Raw genomic sequence first — 10,744 nt, 5'->3', positions numbered from 1 at the left:
GATGGCCGCCCGACGGCTTCCTCTGCTGCCTCCGGGGGCCGGAAGTGACGACACCGCTGCCTCCCGGGGTTCGGCCAATCAGCGCGGCCGAGGAAGCCGGCCGGCGACTGTTGCTAGGAGAGACTTGGTCCTGCCCCGGGCCCAGGGGGCGGCTGTGGGCCGGGAAGGGCTGGCGGGTCCGACGGGTCCGGGCGGGCGGCAGGCTCCCAGCGTCCAGGGCACCGGGGCACCCCCGAAAGAGCCGGCTAAGGCCCTGAGCGGCGGCCCGAGTCCCATCACTGGGTTGGCGTTTACAGTGTGGACCGAGGGCCTGCTCTGTGGCAAAGCTGCCCCGGACCGTGCGGCTCCGAACCGAGTCCCGGCAGCAATGATAAGGCCGGGGCGGCGGGGAGGTGCCGGGCTCCTGCTTCATTGACGTTGACCGGGGAGTGGAGGACTCGGTCGCCCTTCCTGCCTCTGGCTCGGGGCAGCCGGGCTGGGCTCGGCATCCGGGTGGCAGCAGGCGCGTCCTGCTCTGGAGGAGCTCGCTGTCTGCAGGAAGGTGGACCGAGACCAGCTAAATGCCATTGGGAAGGAAGGTGCTCTAAGGAGACTAGGGGGCCGGGGGAGGTGTGGCGAGCAAAGCCCTACAAACCCGCCCCCGGGAGGTTTAATACACCAGGAGCTGGAGCACCCCCGGGTCCCCGCCGGCACTGAGCTCAGTGGACGCTTGCAACCTGGGACGCTGGACATGCTACCTCCCCGGAAGCCTTCCTTGTCCCCTCTCCTCCGCATGTGCCCGGTGGCCCTGCCCAGAGGCTGGCCAGCGGGGGATGGAGTCCATGGTGCAGGGCTCTGAGGAAGGAGATGGATCGGTCTGGGTTGGAGCAGCATGAACTGTTATTGACAGTCTGCCTTGTGGGTCCATTACATTTGTTGCCTCATTTACGCCTCAGGGTAACCCTATAAGATGGGCAGGCACACCTTGAGATTTGAAGTCTAAACAGGTAACGGTGACTTTACCCAAGTACCCAAGTTGGACTGCAGAGCTGGGATTTGAACCCAGCTTTTTTTAAAAAAATATATTTTATTGATTTTCTACAGAGAGGAAGGGAGAGGGATAGAGAGTTAGAAACATCGATCAGCTGCCTCCCGCACACCCCCCACTAGAGATGTGCCCGCAACCCAGGTACATGCCCTTGACCGGAATTGAACCTGGGACCCTTCAGTCCGCAGGCCGAGGCTCTATCCACTGAGCCAAACCGGTCAGGGATGAACACAGCTCTTAAAACTTCCTAACGCATAAGCCCTCGTAATGGGTTTATCCGGTTTTAGTTTTTCTCTTTTGTCCCCCACATGTGAACCGTCTGGGATGTTTCCTGCTCTGTGAAACACACGGCTTTAAACACCAGAATCATCACTCGGGAGGACTGAGATGCAAGTGAGGCTTCCATCTCCCTCTCTCTGGCAAGTGTTCACAGGCCCAGGGTAGCCCAGTTTAAAATGTTATTATCAGGGACTCTCTCCCCCTCCCCACATGGGAGTCTGCTTGTTTCTCAATAAATTTCCCTCTTTTCCTATAAAAAGTAAAATGTTATTGTCTTTCTCCCTCGTTGGCCAAGCAGAAATGGTTGAATTCTCGTTAGTTAAATGTATGTCATACAGTTCAACTGAAAAGTGGCTTAGCACGATATTGGGAACTCCAACAGGGGTATTCGGCCCGACATGGGTTGGGCCAGGGAAGCTCCCTGAGCAGAGGTGTTTCTGCTGAGTCTAAAAGCATGAGCAGTTAGCCAGGTGAGGAGGTGGGAGGGCAGTCCGAGCAGCAGGATGGCCTGTACAGGGGCTCAGAGATGAGAAACAACATGGCGGGCGGGCGTCCATGTCAGCAGAATGACAGGTGAGCCTGGAGGGTTAGGCAGGAGCCAGGCCAGGTTTGGTCACAGCGTGGCACTCTGTTCTGTGCCGATGACAGCAATGTCAACTAGGTCAGCTGGAAACACCGTCAGGACCCATAAATGGTGTCAGCCTTGGGCAGGAGTGCCAGGGAATGAGGTTTCCACCTAGATCAGCGGTTCTCAACCTGTGGGTCGTGACCCCTTTGGGGGTCGAACGACCCTTTCACAGGGGTCGCCTAAGACCATCAGAAAACACATATATAATTACAAATTGTTTTTGTGATTAATCACTATGCTTTAATTATGTTCAATTTGTAACAATGAAAATACATCCTGCATATCAGATATTTACGATTCATAACAGTAGCAAAATTACAGTTATGAAGTAGCAACGAAAATGATTTTATGGTTGGGGGTCGCCACAACATGAGGAACTGTATTAAAGGGTCGCGGTATTAGGAAGGCTGAGAACCACTGACCTAGATGGTTTCTCATTGAAATCACACATTAACATTAAATAATGAGTCAGTGAATGCCAAAAGGTAGGAAGTTAAGCTGACACATCCTCACTCACGATGCTTCTGGTTTTCATGAAGTCAAGAATTAAAGAAACACTTTGAGCTTTTCATTACACTTATGTCAAAGGACATCATCCTATATAATAAAAGCATAGTATGCAAATTGTCCCCTCGGCAGGGAGGTTGTCCAGGAGTTCAACTAGGGGGCAGGGCTAGCCAGCGGAGGTAGGGAGACCCCGACTGGCAGCTGGCAGCCACTAGGGACCCTACCAGTGCATGAATTTCATGCACTGGGCCTCTAGTGGTACTATAAAGAGCTGGGGTTGAGAGGCAAGGTGCGCCTGTTATATGCACACACACACAAAAAAAAGAGAGAGGAGGAGGAAGAGAAGCAGAAAGAGAAAAAGAAAAAAAAAGTGTCCAGCCAGGTATGGCTCAGTGGTTGAGTGTCCACCCATGAACCAGGAAGTCACAGTTCTATTCCTGGTCAGGGCACATGCCTGAGTTACAGGCTCAATCTCCAGTAGGGGGCGTGTAGGAGGATTAGGGGCCCTGCAGCCCTGTGATCTGGGGACACCCCAGAGGCCCCTCCTCAACCCCAGCCACAGATGCCCAGGACAGGCCCCTCTGCCCCCCAGCACCCGTGGGACCCCCAGCCTCCCTCAGAACCTGCTGTTCCCCGCCCACCACGCTGGAGAACCAGAGACACCCCTAGCCCTGACCTGAGGGGAGACTAGCAGCTGGAGGTGAGCCAGGGGACAGGGTAGAGACCTCTGACTGATTTCTTTCCCTGCCCAGAGCCTGGAACAATTCATGGTCGAAGCAGCCTGGGACATTTTTCCTTTAAAATAACCAACAACAGCCCTGTGGCTCAGTGGTTGAACATGACCTATGAACCAGGAGGTCAGGGTTCAATTCCCAGTTGGGGCACATGCCCGGGTTGTGGGCTCCATCCCCAGTGGGAGGTGTGCAGGAGGCAGCTGATTAATGATTCTCTCTCATCATTGATGTTTCTCTCTCCCTCTCCCTTCCTCTCTGAAATCAATAAAAAAAATAGGTGTGTGTGTGTGTGTGTGTATATATATATGAATTTTTTAAAAAGGAAGAACAAAACCCTCAAAGGTCTAGCCTCTCCTCCTGACCTTACATGGACTGCTCAGGGGCTGGGCATGGCGAGACGGTACAGAGCCCACCAAGTCGTTAGAACAGGATTCTGTACCGGCAGTGCGACCTCAGCCATGAGCTGTCCAGGGTTGGCCTTCTGAGTCAGGCCTGAGTCCCACCTACACGCCCTCCCCGTGGGGCTGCTGGACTCAAAGCCTCCTTTCACAAAGAGGGCAGGAGCATGGATGACTAGCAGTGTGTAATGTGTCTGAGCTCAGATGAATAATTGATGTGCTTGAATCTTAATAAGCAGGAAGGTTTCTGTGGCCAGGGAAGCCCAAAAGAGATTCTGGTAAAGCAAACTCTTGAATGTGGACCTAAGGCAGGCAAATAAATATAAGAACAACAACAAAACTCCAAAACTTCCCTAAAAACAGAAACCTATACACACACATACCTACATAATTTATAGGTCAAAGAAATCAAGAAGGAACATGTAGAACTGAGTAGTAATGAAAAATTTTTTCACATCAGAAGTTGTGGGATACAATGAAAGCAATATTTAGAGAGAAAATTTTAGTGTTATATGTTAAATACGAAAAAAGGGCTAAAAATTAATAAGCTATGTATTAACATTATGTAGTTAGAAAAAAAATACAATATGCCAAAGAAAGCAAAAAGGAAAATGAAGGCCTGGCTGTGCGCCTCAGTTGGTTGGAGTGTAATCCCGTACACCAAAAAGGTGGCAGGTTCAATTCCTGGTCAGAGCACATACCGATTTCAGGTTCGATCCCTAGTTGGGGTGAGTCAGGAGGCAACCAATCAGCTTCCCTCTCCCATCGCTGTTTCTCTCTCTCTTCCCTCCATTGCTCTCTAAAATAAAACTTTTAAAAGGACAAAATAAAAGCAGAAATTAATGAAATAGAGAACAAAGATAAAATGAGATCAACAAAACCAAGAAACAGTTATTTGAAAAAAACTAGTTAAAAAGGTAAAACTCGCCCTAACCGGTTTGGCTCAGTGGATAGAGCGTCGCGTCGGCCTGTGGACTCAAGGGTCCCAGGTTCGGTTCCAGTCAAGGGCATGTACCTTGGTGGCAGGCACATCCCCAGTGGGGAGTGTACAGGAGGCAGCTGATCGATGTTTCTCTCTCATTGATGTTTCTAGCTCTCTATCCCTCTCCCTTCCTCTCTATAGAAAATCAATAAAAATATATTTTAAAAAAAGAAAAAGGTAAAACTCTAGCCTGGCTAAGAATAAAGGAGAGAGCCGAAACCGGTTTGGCTCAGTGGATAGAGCATCGGCCTGCGGACTGAGAAGTCCCGGGTTCGATCCCGGTCAAGGGCATGTACCTGGGTTGCGGGCACATCCCCAGTGGGAGATGTGCAGAAGGCAGCTGATCGATGTTTCTCTCTCATTGATGTTTCTAGCTCTCTATCTCTCTCCCTTCCTCTCTGTAAAAAATCAATAAAATATATTAAAAAAAAAAAAGAATAAAGGAGAGAAAGCATGAGTAAGGCATTAGAAAATATAGCGGAAGACATGATTACAGATGTTGCAGATTCATAAAAGATACAGAAATATTATCAACAAATCTGTGTCAATATTTTGAAAAAATATATAAAATTAATTTCTAGAAAACTATAACATCATAACTATCCAAGAAGTAGAAAATGAAAAGTTCTATAACTATTAAAGAAGTTGAAATAGTTTTATTGGCAGTTCTACTAAATTGTCAAAGAACACATGATTTCAGTTTTATGCAAATTCTTTCAGACAAGAATGGTCCAAAATTTATGACCTTAGCAAGCATCTCAGGAAGCTTGAAAAGGAACAGTAAGCCCTGGCTGGTATGGCTTCATGGGTTGGGTACTGTACCATGCATCGAAAGGTTGTGAGTTCAATTCCCAGTCAGGGCACATGCCCAGGTTGCAGGCTTGATCCCTGGTAGAGGGCAGATCGTGCAGGAGGCAGCCAATCAGTGATTCTCTCTCATCATTGATGTTTCTCTCTCTCCTCTCTCTTCCTTTCTGAAATCAATAAATTCTTGCTTGCTTTTCTACAAAAAAAAAAAAAAAGTATTCCCTGCTCAACACACAAGCATGTTTGAAAGATCCGGCATTGAAATATCCGAAGCATTATACATGGTAGTGAAGACATGGCAATAACCAAAGTGTCCTTCAATAGATGACTGGATAAAGAGGATGTGGTACATAATATATACAATGGAATACTGCTCAGTCATAAGAAAATATGAAATACAGTTATTTGCGACAACATAGATCTATCTTGAGAATATCATGCTAAGTGAAAAAAATCAGATGGGAAAAGTCAAGAACCATATGATTTTACTCATATATGGGATCTAAAACTGAAAACAACAATGAACAAACAAGACAAGCAAACAAAAACTCATAGACACAACAGTATGGAGGTTGCCAGAGGGAGAAGAGAGGTGGGGGTAACAAAGGGTAAAGGGGGTCAAATATATGGTGACAGGAGATTTGACATACAATGCAATATACAAATGATGTATACAGAATTGTACACTTGAATCTTATATTATTAACCAATGTTACCCCAGTAAATGTAATTTAAAAGTCAACATAACTCACCAAAATATTAGAATGGAGAAATCATATGAACACAATACATGCAGAAAAATGATTAAATTTTTTCAACAAACTAGGAACAGATTGGAACTTAATTTTACTGTAATCAAATTTACCAGAATTTTCCTCTAGAGTTATTTTTATGCAATATAGTGAAGTATGGTAGCAATCATCTCAGGTAGAAACTATAGTTTAACTTTAACCCTGCTGTCTGGCTTTTGTACTTATTTGCTTTGTTTAATAATAGAAAAGTTATTTTAATTTTCTGAATTATATAAATCACCCCATTCGATTAAATACCCTATTGATTATAATGTGGATATCCCATGGGTTGTGGTCATACTGGTCTTAGAAAGCACATTTTCCTTTACCTGGGAAGGACAGCACAGTTATTCCAAGGTCAGAGGGCTCCAGTTAATGTGTCCCTGTTGATTCAGTGTTCCGGAGACCCAAAAACTGTGATTTAGATAACATGCTGCTTCTGCTTCTGTAAACTGCTCTTTTGCAAACCAGGTTCCTCATTCCAGACCCGAGGGCTCTAGATAATGTGTTTCTGTCAACTCAGTGATCCAGAGACCCCAAACTGTAATTTAGATAACATGCTGCTTCTGCTTCTGTAAACTGCTTTTTTCCTCCTTCCAAACCTTGGGATGTAATCAATACCTTTGTGATCTTTGCCTATATAAATCTGGTGTTGCGGCCATCTTATCACTATGAGATTTGGGAAAGCAAGATGCCCCCTCATAGTCCCGGATTGCAATAAATGTGACTCTTTAATTCGACTTCTTGAGGCGTCTGTCTGTGATTCGCGGGGTACATTACAACAATAGTAAAATTTTTTTCTGATTTAATCTCCCTAGTAGTTATAGGTCTGGTCAGATTTTGTATTCCTTGGTGAGTAGGAACTTATATCGCTATGTTGATATCAATATGCCATATAGCTTTATTTTTTTCCATCACCATTTATCCCCTCTATGCCCTCTTCCACTTTAACCCTCTCCCCCTAACCCCATCACCACACTATTGTGCATGTCCATGAGTTTCTTTCTGCTCAATTCCCCCAACAGAGCTGTCTGCCTACTCTCTTATCTATGAAACTTTTTTGTTTGGTTGTCCATTAAATTCTACATGAGTGAAGTCCTATGGCATTTCTCTTTGTATGACTGGTTTATTTCACTTAGCACAATGTTCTCCAGGTCCCTCTGTGCTATGGCAAAGGGTAAAATTTTCTTCCTTTTTATGGCAGGGTAGTATTCCATTGTGCACCATGGGTTTTTTAGCCACTCATTTACTGGACACTTGGGCTGCTTCCAAATCTTGGCTACATGCCATCTAGCTTTATTGTCCCTCATTACCTGCATTACTGTAGTCTTTTGTGTTATTTGATCTTTTGTATAAATGCTTATTTTCTCATTTTTTATATATTCTATTATCTTTGTGGTTACCATGGAGATTACATTTAACTTCCTAAAGTTATAAAACTTTAATTTGAATTTATGCCAACTTAATTTTACTAAAGCATGTAGAAAACAAAAAGTTACAATTGTTAAAATACTAGCTTTTATAATTTCCCATCTACTTTTATTGAGATCTTTATTTCTTCTTATGGCTTCCTCTCTAGTGTCCTTTCACCCTGCAGGGCATTTCTTGCAGGGCAGGTCTAGAGGTAACAAACCTCATCAACTTGTTTATCTGAAAATGTTTTAATTCTTTCCTCACTTTCTTAATTATATATTTTTATTGCTTTTAGAGAGGGAGAGGGAGATAACATCAATGATGAAAATCATCAATCTTCTGCCTCCTGCATGCCCTCCCACTGAGGACTGAGTTTGCAACCCGGCATGTGCCCTTGACCAGAATTAACCCAGAAAGCTTCAGTCCCCAGGCCAACTCTATCCACTGAGCCAAACCAGCTAGGGCCCTCAACTTTTATTATTGATTTCAGAGAGGAGAGATAGAAGCATCAATGATGAGATTCTTTGATCATCTGCCTCCTGCAGCATGCACCCTACTGGGGGTTGAGCCTACAACCCTGGAATCAAACCATGACCTCCTGGTTCATAGGTCAAAGCTCAACCATTGAGATACACTGGCCCCACAACTTTTTAAAGCATTTTGAGTATATTAAACCACTACCTTCTGTCCTCTGAGAAATGTGATAATCTTACTGGGGTCGGGGGGATCCCTGTATGTGATGAGTTGTTTCCCTCTTGCTGCTTTTAAGATTGTTTTTTCAAGATTCTTTTTTTTAATATGTATTTTTGATTTCAGAAAGGGAGAGGGAGAGATAGAAACATCAATGATGAGAATCATTGATCGGCTGCCTCCTGCACACCCCCAACTGGGGATCGAGCCCACAACCCAGGCATGTGCCCTTGACTGGAATTGAACCTGGGACCCTTCAGTCTGCAGTCCAACGCTCTATCCACTGAGCCAAACCAGTTAGGGCCAAGATTCTTTGTCTTTCAAAAATCTGATTGTGTCTCTGTGACTCTCTGAGTTGATCTGGCTTGGAATTTGTTGAGCCTGTCTTTCGTTTACTTTGGGAAGTTTTCTGCCACTATTTCTTGAGATCCCCGTAACACATGTTGGTCTTAGTGGTGTCCTACACGTTACTCAGGCTCTGCTCTATTTACTTTTCTTTTGTTTTCTGTTCTTCAGAATGAATAATTTCCATTGCCCTAGCTAAAAGTCCACTGATTTTTTCCTTCTGCCTTTGATTCCGTCTGGTGAAATTTTCATGTTATTGCATGTTTTCGCTCCAGAATTTTTAAATTTTTTTTAACTCTTTATTAATATTTCCATTTGGCTCAGATATTGTCTTGACTTCCTCCACATCTCCCTTTCGTTGAGTATCATTAAAATGGCTGCTTTAAAATCTTTGTCCGTGAGATCGGCTATCAGGTCCTTTTCAGGGAGTTCCTGTGGATTTTTTCCTTGGGTGGGCCGTATTTCCCTGTTGTTATATATTGTTGTACACTGGACATTTGAATCTGTTAACTTTGGAAATCAGATTCCCCTTTTCCCCCAGGGCAGCTGGGTTTGTTTTCCATTTATTACTATTATTTTTATAGGCTGTGTCTGTGCCAAGGGTCAGCCTGAGGATCAACATGAAGGCCGGTCTTCCCAGGTCTCTCGGGGCCTTTGCCTTTCCCCGGGCATATGTGGTCAGCTTCTCATTTTCCGTACATATGCAGCTACTTGCCAATGTGACCTAGTAAATGTTCTAGTCTGGTTCCCAAAAGGTGAAAATGAGAAAACGAGAGGCAGGAAGTAGGGCACCACATCTTTAAATCTCCCAGAAGTTACTTCGGCCTGAGAACAGGCAACACTGGGGAGAAGTGAAACAATGGCTTGCCTACTCTTTACACTTATCCAAAGCAGCATTTTATCAGCAAAGGGTCTCTGTGGGCCACTACTTCCTGAAAGCTGTGTGCATGTTGGGGGAGAATAGGTAAGCTACTACTGTGCCAGAGTCCAAAATGAACCAAAATGAACTGTAATTCCATTGTCCAAGGAAGTTGAAAGCCTCCAAAGTTCCAAAATAGTCCTATCAGACAGATTCTGCCAGTGTGATTGTTAGGTGGGGAGACAGATTCCTGGCGCTTCAGACTCTTCCCAGAATCCTCTTTTACTAATATTTTACTGTAGTTTCAGGATTAGTGTCTAATTGGGTTTAACCAACAATCTCAGAAGTCACAATTGTTTTCTAAATTTCTGTGTAGCTCTTTTAATGCACACTTGGGACATTCCTGGTTGTCTTATTCTTGTGTTATTCATTGCTCTTTAAAAAAACACCACCATCGTCCTGCCTAGTGTGGATCAGTTGGTTGATGTCTAAGCACACCAGAAAGCAGTGGGTTTGATTCCTTGTCAGGACAAAAGCCCAGGTTGACAGTTTGATCCCTGGTTGGAGCATGTGCAGGATACAGCTGATTGATGTTTCTTTCTTACTCTAATTTAAAAAATATTTATTGATTTCAGAGAGGGAGAGAAATAGAAACGACAATCATTGATCAAGCTGCCTCCTACATGCCCCTTACTTGGGGTCGAGTCCATAACCCAGGTATGTGAATGGGAATCCAACCGTGACCTCCTGGTTCATAGGTTGACACTCAACCATTGAGCGATTTAGGATGGGCTCTAAATTAAAAAAAAATAGTCATTTCCATAAATACTTAAAAAGTTAAAGGAATGGGAAAATGAAGGGAAAAATAACCCAGGTTCTCATGTAGTCCTTATAGAATTATGTATGAATTGGCTTAGAGGGGAAAGCATGTTTTAAATCAGTCACCTCCCAATGCCCCATCCATTCACCCAAACATCCATCCATCTACCAGTGTACCTAGTCATTCACCCACCCACGGCTCCATCCACCCATAATCCATCCAGAAACTTGGTGATTCCTTGGGTATCCCCTCTATGTGCAAGCTGTTCTAGGGACTTGGAATGCAGATATTAGATTTGTCCCTGCCCTTACAGATGTCAATCTTTGGGGGAGAAATGGGAACTTTTCCATGAGCAGACTCTGCTGTTGCCTTGACAGATAAGGCTTCCAAATCAGGACTTTCAGCTCTATCCTCATATCCAGCTGCCCCCCGGACCTTCTACACTTAGATATGCCAAAGGTCCC

Source organism: Myotis yumanensis, unplaced genomic scaffold (genome assembly GCF_028538775.1).
Source record: "Myotis yumanensis isolate MYYU_CA2020_CCGP unplaced genomic scaffold, mMyoYum1.0.hap1 SCAF_1, whole genome shotgun sequence".
In the NCBI taxonomy this organism is placed as follows: Eukaryota; Metazoa; Chordata; class Mammalia; order Chiroptera; family Vespertilionidae; genus Myotis; species Myotis yumanensis.
Note: the sequence above shows the minus strand (reverse complement) of the source record.